Raw genomic sequence first — 13,471 nt, forward strand, 5'->3', positions numbered from 1 at the left:
TCAGACCACACAGAACCTTCTCCTATAATCAAAACACTCAAGGGGCAGACAGTGGGCACCAGAGCCCAGCTGATGTTAAGTCCTGCTCCATAGGGTATGCCCCTGCACAGCTGATCTTCCACAGTGGCAGTGGTCTGGGAATAAATTACTCCCACTGAAGTACCAACAGCAATAAAGGCTCAACACAACAGGAGGGTATACACAGCCCACACAGGGGGTGTACCTGGGTGCTCAGCTCCAGTGAACAGGAAGGATGTGCCACTGGATACTATAGGATACCTACCACACAGGCCACTCTACCAAGCCGAGGTGATGAAACAGCTCTATCTAATACATAGAAACAAACACAGGGAGGCGAAGAAACATATCCCAAATGAAAGCACAGAACTCAACTCCAGAAAAAGGACTTCACAAAATGGAGACAAATAATATTACAGATGCAGAGTTCAAAACACTCGTTATAAAGATGCTGAATGATGCCCAGCCAGCATAGCTCAGTGGTTGAGCATCGACCTATGAAGCAGGAGGTCACGGTTCGATTCCCAGAGAGGGCACATGCCCTGGTTGTAGGCTCAATTCCCCAGTGTGGGGCATGCAGAAGGCAGCCAATCAGTAATTCTCTCTCATCACTAATGTTTCTATCTCTCCCTCTTTTTTCCTCTCTGAAATCAATAAAAATATATTTAAAAAACAAAAGATGCCGAATGAATTTAGGAGAAGAGTAGATGACCTTAGTGAGAACTTCAACAATAAGCTAAGAAATATAAAATTAGAACTAGAAAGCATAAAAAAGAACCAGTAAGAAATGAAGAGCACATTAACTGAAATGAAGACTACATTACAGGGAATCAACAGTAAAGTAGATGAAGCAGAGGATCAAATCAGAGATTTGGAATATAAGGAAACAGAAATTAGAACAGCAAAAAGGAAAAAAGAATCAAAAAAAAAAAAAAAAAAGGAGAATAGTATAAGGAGCCGCTGGGCCAACTTCAAGCATACCAACATTCACATCATGAGGGTGCCAAAAGGAGAAGAGACCAAGAAATTGAAAACCTATGTCAAAAATGATGGAAAACATCCCTAATCTGGTGAAGGAAGTAGACACATAAGCTGATCTCTCAACAGAGACTTTGCAGGCCAGAAGGAATAGACAAGAAATATTCAGTGATGGAAAATGCAAGAAACTACAACCAAGATTACTCTATATAAAGAGCTTCCCAGACAAAAAAAGCTAAGGAAGTTCGTTACCACTAAACCAGTATTACAAAAAATGTTGGATGGACCTAAAGGGTATTGTGCTAAGTGAAGTAAGTCAGACAGAGGAAGACAAATACCGTATGATTTCACTTATCTGTGGACTCTAAAAAAAAACAAAATAAACAAACAAGCAGAACAGAAAGACTCATAAATACAAAGAACATTTTGACTGTTGCAGATGGGAAGATGGTAGGAGGGATAAGTGAAGGGATAAAGAACAAATTGTTCATCACAGAATAGTCATGAGGAAGTAAAGTACAGCATAGGGAATGTAGTCAATAATGCTACAATAACTAGGTAAAGTGTCAGACAGGTACTAGACTTTTTGGGGTGATCACTTAGTTATATAATATCTAATCACTGGGTGTACACCTGAAACTAATGAAGTATTTTACATCAATTTAATTGAAAATTAAAAATTATTTATTTTTAAATAAAACTTAAAGCAAAAAAAAAAAAAAGACACACACACATACACACACTCAACCTATAATCAGACTTCCAGCCCACCCACCATTCCAACACAGACAGTATACAATAGTTTTTAGTATCTCAATTGTAACCATGAGTAGATAAACAAGAATCTCCACATACGTGAAGAAAACCTTAAAATGAAAAAACAGAAAGCAAGTAGCTTAGAAGGAACAAATTAAAAATAGCTAATTTGCCCACGAAATAAATACACAAAAACATTCACACTACAAAAAGAATGTCTTTAATATTAAAAATAACACAAAAGAAATTTAAAAATCAACAGAAATATTACAAGATAAAGATAAGATTTCCTATAAAGTAGAACAAAAAGACTGGGATGGCAAATAGACAAAAGGTAAGAAAATTAAAGCACCATCAATGAATGTCCAATAGTCTAGTACTTGGGGTTTTAGAAAACAGAGAAAAAGCACTAAAAACAGTTAAGAATGCAAAACATTTTTTCTACAACTAAAAGTTCAGAAGTAAATATATATATATGCACTAGAGGCCCGATGCACGAAATTCATGCAAGAGTAGGCCTTCCTTCCCCCAGCTGCCAGCACTGGCTTCCCTCCAGCATCCGGGACCCGGGCTTCCCTCGCAGCCCCAGCTTCGTCTGGAAGAACGTCCAGTCTTATTAGCATATTATGCTTTTATTATTATAGATTATTATAGATATGCCCTTATTGACTTTCACATGAATAAGTTAGATAATAGAACTTTATATAACACTGTTTTTTTTTAATATATATTTTTATTGATTTCAGAGAGGGAGAGCGAGAAAAATCAATGAGAGAGAATCATTGATTGGCTGCCTCCTACACACCCCACACAGGAACTGAGCCAGCAACTCGGGCATGTGCCCTTGACCAGAATCGAACCCAGGGCCCTTCAGTCCTCAGATGCTCTATCCACTGAGCCAAACTGGCTAGGGCTATATACTAGTATAGCCATTCTTGATTCCCAGTATAGCCATTGTGGGCTCGATCCCCAGTAGGGGGCATGCAGGAGGCAGCCAATCAATAATTGTCTCTCATCATTAATATTTCTATCTCTCCCTCTCCCTTCCTCTCTGAAATAAAAATATGTATTTTTTAAAAAGTAATAGGGTGTAGACTTGTGCTTGTTGATACTGAAATATTTAACAATTTAGCTCCAACATATCAGTAAGAGACTAATGGAAAAGAGACTCCAAAAACAGACTCAAAACGCTTAAGGAAATTTAGTACATATATAGTTGGTATTAATTTCATATTAATGAAGAAATGATTACTGAACAATTGGTGTTGAGACAACCAGGTAACCATCTGGGTAATTTTGGTTTAAGAGTGAGGTGCCGAAACCGGTTTGGCTCAGTGGATAGAGCATCGGCCTGCGGACTGAAGGGTCCCGAGTTCGATTCCGGTCAAGGGCATGTACCTTGGTTGCGGGCACATCCCCAGTGGGAGGTGTGCAGGAGGCAGCTAATCGATGTTTCTCTCTCATCGATGTTTCTAGCTCTCTATCCCTCTCCCTTCCTCTCTGTAAAATATCAATAAAATATATTAAAAAAAAAAAAAAAAAAAAAGAAATAAAAAAAAAAAAAAAAAGAGTGAGGTAATGGCCCTGGCTGGTGTGGCTCAGATGGTTGGAGTGTCGTCCAGTGCACCAGAGGTCCTGGGTTCAATCTCAGAAGGCAACTGATCGATGCATCTCTCTCATATCAACGCTTCTCTCTCTCTCTTTCTGTCTCCCTCCCTAAAATCAACATTTTTTTAAACAGTGAGGTGATGTCCAGGAAAAATGTAATCATTAAAAGTTAAACCATAAAAACAGTGCGTGAGAGAAAGGGAAAGGCTTTCAAGTCTTGTCACAAAATTCAGAAACCAAGTTTGAGAGTCAAAACTGGGGAAAAATACTGGCAAAAGCAGCAAAAATTAATACATACTATATTCACAGAAAAAATAGAGATAGCTAATGTGATAACAGAATAATCCTAATATATAAAAACCCAGGGTCTGTAACATCCAAAACAAGCAAAGGCTCGACCGACCGGAAGTCAGTGCTGGGTTGCTGTGGGAACCCAGCACTGACTGCCGAGAGGGCTGCAGATCAGGCCCAAACAGAGGCCTGGAGAGAGCGAAGCTGGGTCTGATCCATAGCCTATGTGGCAGCTGTTGATCAGCCCTTGCCTCTCTCTCTTGGGTCACCGCTGAGGCTGATCAGCCCCACCTCTCTGATCAGGCTGACTGATAGGCCCAGAGATGCTGACTGGCATAGAAACCAACCAATCAGAACCAAATCTGGGTGAAGTGTGAGGAGCCAATGGGTGCCTAGGAGGTGGAGCTTTTGATGCTGACTGGCACAGAAACTGACCAATCAGAACCTAATCTGGGTGAACTGTGAAGGCAGAACCTAAGGTGGGGGCTGAGAAGGGGTTTTAAGGGTAACAGCTGTTTGGTGTAAGGTGTAAGAAAGCAGTTCAATTTTTAATGACCAGTTTGGCAGTATAGTGCATATGGCTGGCTATCAGTCCAGATATAGGGATTATGTATTTTTGTCTGCCAAGAGCATCTCCTCCTGATGAAAAAAGCCTTTCCCTCCCACTTAAGCAATCCTATCCTATATAATCTATACTACTAAAAGGGTAATATGCTAATTAGACTGGGTCGACCGGCCATCTTCTGGATGTCCGACTTCCTTCCAGACAAAGCCATGGTGGTGGGGGCCAATGCAGAGGCTGTTAGGGGCAATCAGGCCAGCAGGGGAGAGCAGTTAGGGGCAAGATCAGGTCAACAGGGGAGGGCCATTGGGGGTGAGATCAGGCCAGGAGGGGAGGGCCGTTGGGGGTGATCAGGCAGGCAGAGGCAGCTGGGGGTGAGATCAGGCTGGCGGCAGGGGAGAGCAGTTGGGTGCGATCAGGCAGGCAGAGAGGTGAGGGGCAATCAGGCAGGCAGGCAGGCAGGTGAGCAGTTAGGAGCCAGCAGTCCCAGATTGCAAGAGGGAGGTCCGATTGTAGAGCATGCAGGCTGGGCTGAGGGAATCCCCCATGCCCCCGTGCATGAATTTTGTGCCCCGGGCCACTAGTATAAATATAAAAGAACTATGGGACCAAGTGTCAGGAGTGAGAAAAAAGCTTACTTTTCACTATATATCCACTTAATGTTTTGTTATGTACACATATAACCTTGTCAAAAAATTAAAATGTAAGTAAAATTTCTCTCTGAAAATACAAAGTATATTTGATACACTAATAATCATCTTGGAAAGCACCAAGTTATAAAAGTATAAATCACTTACCTTACTGAAATGGAAATCACATGTCACTTTTTTCTTTAAGTTGACTGATGATGCTTCTAATGAATGATGCTTCTAATAACTTCCCATTTGTTTAGGAATTAATCTTAAAAAAAAAAAAAAAAACACCTATAGCTAAGATAAAACAATCTATTAAAAAACATGAGCATACAAAAACAGTATTTTCTATTAACTGATATATTAGAACAACTTAGACTAAGCAATACTAAGTAAACAATGGCCTAAAGAAAATTTTCTTTTTTTAAAATTTTATTGATTTTTTTACAGAGAGGAAGGGAAAGAGATAGAGAGTCAGATACATCCATGAGAGAGAAACATCGATCAGCTGCCTCCTACACACCCCTACTGGGGATGTGCCTGCAACCAAGGTACACGCCCTTGACCGGAATCAAACCTGAGACCCTTGAGTCCGCAGGCCGACGCTCTATCCACCAAGCCAAACGGGCTAGGGCAGGCCTAATGACAATTTTCATGATTACATGCAAAACATTACACAGCTGCAATATGGGCATCATCTCATTTTATACTGTTTAATAGACATGGGTTTTCTTCTTCAAAAATAATCACCTTCATGAAAGGAATTTATCTCCCTTCCCAACTGATGCTAAGCTTGGCCACATGCCTTACTTTGGCCCCATGGTGGGCAAAGTATATTTCCCTGCCTCCATGCCTTTGTCATCTGATCTGCTTTGGCCAACAGAATGTTAGCAGAAATGATGCAAACAAAGATTTGAAATATCTTTGTGCAATAGAGCTTGCCTTCTTCTACCTCTGCCATCACTATGACAAGAGTTTCACCAGGTAGACACTGCCCTTTCAACCTAGACCCCAGAATAAACAAAAAAGAATAGAACTGAGGGAAATCCCAAATTAGGTGACAAGCCCAACCTACAATGAGAAGCAAAGCCCACTCACACCCACAGATGCCCAGCTAAGCCTAAACTAAGGCACCTAACCCACAGCTGCTCTACAGATGTATAAGCAAAAATAATTACTATCTTAATTTTCTTTATGACTTTAGCACTAAAAATCCTAGTTTTTAAATTGATGAATTATATAACCATACTTCTTTTCCTCTCAATTTCTAAATATTTTATTTAGAAATATTTTATTTAGAAACACTTGGCAGTTGGCACCTACCTTGGAGAAGAGGTAAATTAATACACAAATCTACAGTAATTGTCAATCACCTGTTCAGGTATGCTAAGGACAATTTCACTTTAATTTGCCATACATGCTAAATCATCACTAATCCAGCATTATACAACTTAATAACCACCTTTGTATTAAATAAAACCTTGCAATCAAAAACAAAAACGCATTCTCTAACCTGTTAATCTGACAACCCATAGCTAACTTATTACTATAATCCTAATGAAATCATATTGGGGCCCAAAAAAACCCACAGTATTCAAACTTTACATAAAATGATCACTTCAGAAAACCCACATTTTCATTTTACAACAGAAAAGATATTTAAAGGATACAGATTAAAAAGAATTTAAGAGTATACCCAATTTCCCACAGTGCTTTTCAATAAAATGTACTCAAATTTTAATCATGCCCAGATGGTGTGGCATGGACCTATGAATCAGGAGGTTGGGGTTTGATTCCCAATCAGGACACATGCCTGGGGTTGCAGGCTCCATCCCCAGTGTGGGGCATACAGGAGGGAGCTGATCAATGATTCGCTCTCATTTATGATTCTATCTCTCTTTCTCACTTCCTCTCTGAAATCAATAAAAATATATATTTTTTAAAAATTCACCTCTTGCCAAAACCGGTTTGGCTCAGTGGATAGAGCGTCGGCCTGCGGACTGAAAGGTCCCAGGTTCGATTCCGGTCAAGGGCACGTAACTTGGTTGCGGGCACATCCCCAGTAGGAGGTGTGCAGGAGGCAGCTGATCGATGTTTCTCTCTCATCGATGTTTCTAACTCTCTATCCCTCTTCCTTCCTCTCTGTAAAAAATCAATAAAATATATATTTAAAAAAAAAAAAATTCACCTCTTTATACAATACGCTTTTTCCTGTAATAAATTACCAACCTGAAAAGGGCCATCCAGGAAAGGGGTTAATGGCATTTATTTACTAGGGTCCTTTTTCAATTCTTTTGGAAGCACAATTTATCTATTTAAATGCCTAGCACAAAATCTTGCATTGGGCTGGTGTTAAAAAATTATTATTCACTACAGAATTATAATGCTAATCAATGAGGAATGCCAGCATATTTTCCTCAGCCAGGAATGATTAAAGTGGACAGAAGCTCATAAGCCAGGGCAAGTTTTGTTCTAAAAAGGGTATTTCCAAAGCACACACCTGACCTAAGGGATACAAACAGTACTGCATTCTGTCTAAAACGAGTGTTTGTTTTCTTATTTCCTCAGATGCTGTAAAGTTGAATTTGCAGCTTCCAAATTAAGCATTTTTAAAGCACTTTTCATCCTATTCCTATAACTGATTCCATGGTGAGAATTTCTAAGTTTCTCAAATTAAAAGAAAGTTCCATTGGTGTTGCGACCCTTTGTAAATCAGAAACTGAGGGCCAAATCAGAAGAAAGGTTGGATACAGCAAAGTTCACTGCAACCAGGATGTTTCAAACTGACCAGTGCTTCATCCAGTTTTTTAAAAAGTTAACTTAGATGGGGGGGGGGGAACACATTTTACTATTCCACTAAGTAGCATTCTTTTACTGGTTTCAGCAAAAGGCAATTATTTACTGAAACATGATTTGATAATACTTAAATACTGTGTGCTGCCATTACTTCCTGCTGAAAGTATCCCATTTCAGCTAAGTGCTACAGAAAACAAGTACTTCTCAAAGCCCAACGCTTTAACGCCTTCCTCCTCCCCCGCGGCGCCTCCCCCCTCCCGGAACATACTGTAAGTGCCGGGTTTTCAGAACTCCACGTTTAGAGGTGAGGGTGGGGTGACAAGGAGGTTGGGAGTCTGGAGTGGGAGAGTTCTCTAATTTTTGGACTTGCTATCCCATTCTGCCCGAGTAAAACAAACCCTCGTTGTCAAATCATTTTATGAATGATAAAAATCGAGGACCCAATTCCCTTCTTGCCGCAGCTATCTCTATAAATGTCATTATGGCCCCTACTGCACCTATATCCAGGGGAAGTCTACCTGCGCCCAGACCCTCATATCCAAACCGAACTACTCTACGACCTTGCACCTGGGCCACCTCTCCCCTCCACGCTAAAGGCAGTGGAAACAGGACCCCCAATCCGCCCGGTAGACTGCAGAGGCGTGCTCACAGCTCAGGCTGGGTCAGCGGGGGGCGGCGGCGGCGCAGGGCAGACGCCGCAGGACCCGCAGCTCCGCGATGGTTCAGGGGAAACGCCGCGCAGGAAAGTCACGGGGGGCGGAAACAAGGCCGGGCTACCTGCGGGACAGGGCCGACGCCGCCCGTAGCCGCAATGGCTGCACGCCACCTAGGAGGTCACGCCACCTAGGGGCTCTGGACCCCGGCGGCCGCCTAGGGAGCCTCAGCCTAACCCATTCCTCGGTCATGGTCCCTTATTACCGCTGACCGCCCAGCAAGCAGCAGCAGGTGATGCGGCGACGGGGCAGCCGAGACGGGCAGGTTGTTTGCTTACCTCAGGCGACGGCGTGTCGTAGCCGCCCACTGCCTCTCAGGGGCTCCGGGAGCGGGACCAGCCGAGTAGGAAGACGCGTGCGAGGCAGGAAGACCCAAGGGTGGGACAGGTGGGCGAGAGCGATCCGGCTCTCCAGAGGGGCTGGCAAAAGGGAAATGCAAACGCAGGCGGCACGACAGCTAGCGGCGGGGCGGTCGGGGCGCTCGTGTACCTTCCTCACTCCTGGCCGAGGGTCCAACGCGAGCCGGCAGACCGCCTCACATCCGGGTATCAGGAGACACTCAGCTGCTTCTGCCGGGTCCGCCGTCTCCTCCGCGGCGCAGAAACGCCAAACTTCCGGCGGCGACGGCGACGCCTCAGCCGTCAGATGGGAGTTACCTGCGACTGTATTGGGCGCGCTTGCGCAACGCTCCTCTTCAGCTCGAACGGGCTCAGCTGACGTACTCTGAAGACGAAGATGGCCGCCACGCTCGCTGCGTGTCACGCAGTTTTTCACTCCGGCCGGGACGGCGGGGCGTCGGGGAAAGGCGAGCCAGCGTCCACCCTAGGCGCAGGCGCGGTGGGAGGCCTCGCGTGCGCGCACCGCGGGTGGGCGCCTCGCTGGGAAGCGGTTGCGCCCCCTGGCGGTGGCCGCTTGCACTTCTCGGGGTCGACTCTTGGAATAAAGCCGCCCACGCCCCAGCGGTGGTAGTTTGTGCTGGAAACGCGTCGCCGCTGGGGCCTATGTCGGTTGTAGGTACTGCTCTCTGCGACCTCTAATTCAAATGCCTTTCATCTTACTGGGTAAAGAAAAGGGGAGGTAATTGACCCTTCTCTTTCGTTCCCCTGCATTGCATTCCAGCGCCTCCAAAAAATGACGGGCTTCACCTTCTCCTTGCACACTTTCCCCCTTGTGAACCAGAGCACAAGACGAGAATCCACAAGAAATTGTAGAATATTCCACTGGATTTAGTCATGGCCGGTATTCAAACAAAGCTTTGGCTCTTCCAAGCCTCTAAAGATAGAATCCAGGGTGTTCTATCACCAGGATTCGTGGTTCCCACACTGCTTTTAAACACTTTGCTATGCTACTCTTTCTGATTTGCAGAACTGTGAGGATGGATAAATCGGTATTCTTGCCTTTAAGAATTGGAAGGGAGGGTCATAGGTGAGCTCCCCTTTCGGCCCTCCTTTTCTCAGTACAACCAAAATGTGTTCTAAGTTTGTCAAGCCTGATGTTTTTCTAACAATACATCTTCCCACAAAACTTAATATTGAACTGCTTGTCAGTTTAGTCTGGCGAGAATCTATGGTTTAAAAACAAAAGCAAAAAATAGTCTTGGTTGGTGAGACCGTTGCCCACATCATCAAACATGTTTCTTGTCAAAAACCTGCCCGTGCCGAAACCGGTTTGGCTCAGTGGATAGAGCGTCGGCCTGCGGACTGAAAGGTCCCGGGTTCGATTCCGGTCAAGGGCATGTACCTTGGTTGTGGGCACATCCCCAGTGGGAGCTGTGTGGGAGGCAGCTGATCGATGTTTCTCTCTCATCGATGTTTCTAGCTCTCTATCCCTCTCCCTTCCTCTCTGTGAAATATCAATAAAATATATTTAAAAAAAAAAAAAAAAAAAACCTGCCCGTTATTCCCACTACAATCTCCAGTCCCTGATAATTATACTTTAATGACATATGCCAAATGGCTTAAATTCGGAGAAAAAAAACACTCAGTAATAGACTGCCAATCTGATTAAAACTGGTTATCTACCAGAGTATCTGGTCTATATTTGTATTTACCTTTAGATTGTCAGACAACTGGTGGGATTTCTTTTCGTGTGCAAACGTTATCTTTAGTAACTCAAATTCTGGCATACAGACACACAAACCATATTTACAAGTTTACATTCCCACAAAATAGGCCTCTGCTTCTGAGTGATGTATTCCACATGTATTGGCCACAACCAAGAGCATAGGAATCCTTACAAATGTCAGACCATATGAAATCATGTGCATTTATTTTTAATACAACTGTAATGGTCTTTTTCACAATCACTACACAAAGAAATGAAAGTCCCTACTTGTAACTCAAAATTGAAAATGTCATCTCCTGGATTTAAGCTGTTTTCCTTCCTGACTCCAAACTGCAGAATGTACTTTTCTACACTTGCTTATCATTAGAACATCTACTTCTAAAAACTAATAATGGAATAGTTGCATTTACCCATACATAACATTCTCATTTCCTTGTCCTTTTTCTTTCTTGTGAGCAATCTAAATGCCTGTAACATGTAACCCCTACTAACTCCCAGAAGATAGGGTAGTCTTATTTTTGGACTGACCCTCCTGCTAGAAGCAAATCAAGGCTTTTTCTTTGTTACATCACTCTTTTTTACTTTAATTCGGGACTGACTTATAAGATGAGAGTAAAAATTCTAAAAAAATTCAAGGTAGAAAATAAAAACAAGAGCCCTAGCCAGTTTGGCTTAGTGGATAGAACATCGTCCTGTGGACTGAAGGGTCCTGGTTTCGATTCTTGTCAAGGGCAAATGCCCAGGTTGTGGGCTCAATCCCCATTAGGGGGCATGCAGGAGGCATCCAATCAATTATTCTCTCTCATCATTTATGTTTCTATCTCTCTCCCTCTTCCTTCCTCTCTCTGAAATCAATAAATAAATTTAAGAAAATAAAAGAAAAACAGGAAAAGTATAACCATTTGTTATAAATCAACTTAAAAGTGACATTTCATTTTGCTATCTTCTGGGACACCTACCACTAACACATACAACTAATAATGCTGGCCTCACATACTAGAGAAGGGATAAGTAGGTATTAGCTAGGTTAAAGAACTGAATATGCCAGAAACCAATCATTGTCCCACTAATAGAAAGATGTGGACAGGAAACTGGGAAGGCTGGTCAACAACCTTAAATGTTTTTTTTTTGTTTTTTTAAATGTATTTTATTAATTTTTTTTTTTACAGAGAGGAAGAGAGAGGAGAGGTATAGAGAGCTAGAAACATCGATGAGAGAGAAACATCGATCAGCTGCCTCCTGCACATCCCCTACCCGCAACCAAGGTACGTGCCCTTGACCGGAATCGAACCTGGGACCTTTCAGTCTGCAGGCCGAAGCTCTATCCACTGAGCCAAACCGGTTTTGGCAACAACCTTAAATGTTTTAATCACTCACTGTTTAGTTGAAACATTGTTAGCTGAAGCAGCCTCCACCTCTGTTTCTCCTATGTAAATTTCTGTTATTGGAATTTCCTGCCTAAAGGTTATGGGCGTATCCCATAGTCTCAATAAAAGGGATTGCAAGGCCAGAGCAAAGGGTAGTCCTGCCACTAGAGTTGGGCTCCCGCCTGGCCCCCAATATTCCCAAATTAATACTTTTCCAAGTCTCTTTTCATTTGTGTGCGGCCTTCTCCAGAACCCGAACCCTGAACAGGAACCCTGAACCACGCGGGATGTGAAAGGGGTTCCCACATGAATATACAAAAGTCTGGAGAGGAGAGTGAGCTAATGAGTTTCTGAAACTCAAATATTCCAATTCTATTGAGGGGAAAGGTATTAAGAGGTAGGCAGAGCTCACATTAGGAAGAGCCTTGAGGATAATACCTGTGCTCAGTACTAGGGATACTGCAATGAACAATACACACAAGGTCTCTTTCCTGGTGCAGCATACATTCTTTTTTTTTAATTGAATTTATTGGTGTTACATTTGTTAATAAAATTATGTAGGTTTCAGGTGTACAATTCTATAATACATCATCTGCATATTGTAGTGTGTGTTTACCACCCCAAGTCATGTATCTTTCTATCACCATTTATCCCCCCAGTACCCTTTCCTGCCTCCCTCTACTCACATTTTCCTCTGGTAATGACCATACTGCTGTCTGTCTATTAGGTTTTTTCTGGGGTTTTTGGGTTTGTTTTTGTTTTTGTTTTTTTTACTTAATCCCTTCCCCTTTTTCACTCAGTACCCTTCCCCCTTCCTCTCTGATAGCTATAAGTTTGTTTCTAAGATAATTTTGTTCATTATATTCCACATATAGGTGAAATCATGTGGTATTAATCTTCCTCTGACTGACTTATTTCACTTAGCTTAGTACTTCCCACATCTATCTATGCTATTGCAAAAGGTAAAATTTCCTTCTTTTTTATGGCTGAGTAGTATTCTATTATGTAATGTACCACAGCTTTTTTTTTTAAATATATTTTATTGATTTTTTACAGAGAGGAAGAGAGAGGGATAGAGAGTTAGAAACATCGATGAGAGAGAAACATCGATCAGCTGCCTCCTGCACACCTCCCACTGGGGATGTGCCCGCAACCAAGGTACATGCCCTTGACTGGAATCAAACCTGGGACCCTTCAATCCACAGGCCGATGCTCTATCCACTGAGCCAAACTGGTCAGGGCGTACCACAGCTTTTTTATCCACTCATCTACAAATGGGCACTTGGGCCATGCAGCATATATTCTAATGGGAGAGATATTCAGTTATTTCACAAATATTTGAGGGCACATTGTGTTCAAGGCGCTATTCTAAATGATGGGAATGCAGAAATGAATAGAACAGATACAAATCCTTCCCTTAGGCAGTTTATATTCTTGTGTCAGACAATAAATAAGTAAGTAAATGCAAACAAGGAAATAAATATGAGGATTAACACAGCAGTACTGTCTAATCAAACTTTGTTTGAGGGTGGAAATATTCTGTATCTGCACTGTCCAGAAGGGTAACCATAGCCACATATGACTACTGAGCACATAAAATGTGATCATTGTAGTTGAGGAACTGAATTTTTAATTCTTTTTTTTCTTTTCAGAGAGGAAGGTAGAGGGAGAGAGAGACAGAAATAT

The 13,471-nt window shown here is 42.5% G+C and overlaps 1 protein-coding gene across 2 annotated transcripts in view; it reads right to left on the reverse strand.

Annotated features, from left to right (window-relative positions):
• ESCO1 (establishment of sister chromatid cohesion N-acetyltransferase 1) overlaps positions 1 to 9,188 on the reverse strand; it is a 39,300-nt gene extending 30,112 nt beyond the window's left edge. For both annotated transcript variants that reach the window (XR_013961472.1, XM_080685073.1), the window contains exons 1-2: positions 8,633 to 9,188; positions 5,011 to 5,113 (exon numbers count right to left, since the gene is read on the reverse strand). The gene's annotated coding sequence lies outside the window, so the exon portion shown is untranslated. The remainder of the gene's footprint in view (positions 1 to 5,010; positions 5,114 to 8,632) is intronic.
• Between the last annotated feature and the right edge of the window lie 4,283 nt (positions 9,189 to 13,471).

This window comes from Plecotus auritus, assembly GCF_963455305.1.
Source record: "Plecotus auritus genome assembly, chromosome: 8".
Lineage (NCBI taxonomy): Eukaryota > Metazoa > Chordata > Mammalia > Chiroptera > Vespertilionidae > Plecotus > Plecotus auritus.